At 50.2% G+C, this 1,006-nt stretch overlaps 3 non-coding genes across 3 annotated transcripts; all 3 read right to left on the reverse strand.

The window, feature by feature from the left end:
* Positions 1 to 371: 371 nt before the first annotated feature.
* Positions 372 to 451, reverse strand: Pmar_PMAR024226. The gene has a single exon. It is a non-coding gene; the product is annotated as a tRNA-Leu (tRNA).
* Positions 452 to 572: 121 nt separating this feature from the next.
* Positions 573 to 652, reverse strand: Pmar_PMAR024227. Its single transcript has one exon. It is a non-coding gene; the product is annotated as a tRNA-Leu (tRNA).
* Positions 653 to 839: 187 nt separating this feature from the next.
* On the reverse strand, positions 840 to 919 carry Pmar_PMAR024228. Its single transcript has one exon. It is a non-coding gene; the product is annotated as a tRNA-Leu (tRNA).
* Positions 920 to 1,006: the final 87 nt, after the last annotated feature.

The raw sequence follows: 1,006 nt of genomic DNA on the forward strand, positions 1-1,006 counted from the left end.
TGCGAGGTGCGATGGCACAATATCGATCAAAAGGTTTTGGTCTTGCACTACCTCGCTTCTGAAAGGGTCTCGGTTCTTAATATAAGACCAGTCAGGTATATAGACTGACAGCTGTAGGGTTCGAACCCGCGCCCTTTCGGACTTACGCCTAAAGCCAGCGCCTTGGACCACTCGGCCAAACTGTCGATGAGTGCTTCAGGATTCATAGCCGAGGTGATGCATCGCTCTGCCAAACCAGAGGACACAAAAATGGGTTGAACGGTTTCTGCGAGGTGCGATGGCGCAATATCGATCAGAAGGTTTTGATCTTGCACTACCTCGCTTCTGAAAAGGTCTGGGTTCTCAATATAACACCAGTCAGGTATATAGACTGACAGCTGTGGAGTTCGAACTCACGCCCTTTCGGACTGGCGCCTTAAGCCAGCGCCTTAGACCACTCGGCCAAACTGTCGATGAGTGCTTCAAAAATCATAGCGGAGAAGATGCGTTACACTATAGGACATGACACAAAAACGGTTTCGAACCGTTTCCGCGGAATGCGTTCTTCATCAAATCACACGAAAAGAAATTTCTAACAGCTGTGGGGTTAGAACCCACGCCCTTTCGGACTGGCGCCTTAAGCCAGCGCCTTAGACCACACGGCCAAACTGTCGATGAGTGCTTCAAGATTCATAGCCGAGGTGATGCATCGCTCTGCCAAACCAGAGGACACAAAAAATGGATTGAACGGATTCTGCGAGGTGCGATGGCACAATATCGATCAAAAGGTTTTGGTCTTGCACTACCTCGCTTCTGAAAGGGTCTCGGTTCTTAATATAAGACCAGTCAGGTATATAGACTGACAGCTGTGGGGTTCGAACCCGCGCCCTTTCGGACTTACGCCTAAAGCCAGCGCCTTGGACCACTCGGCCAAACTGTCGATGAGTGCTTCAGGATTCATAGCCGAGGTGATGCATCGCTCTGCCAAACCAGAGGACACAAAAATGGGTTGAACGGTTTCTGCGAG

The sequence above is a fragment of the Perkinsus marinus genome (genome assembly GCF_000006405.1).
Source record: "Perkinsus marinus ATCC 50983 genomic scaffold scf_1104296947082, whole genome shotgun sequence".
Classification (NCBI taxonomy): domain Eukaryota; phylum Perkinsozoa; order Perkinsida; family Perkinsidae; genus Perkinsus; species Perkinsus marinus.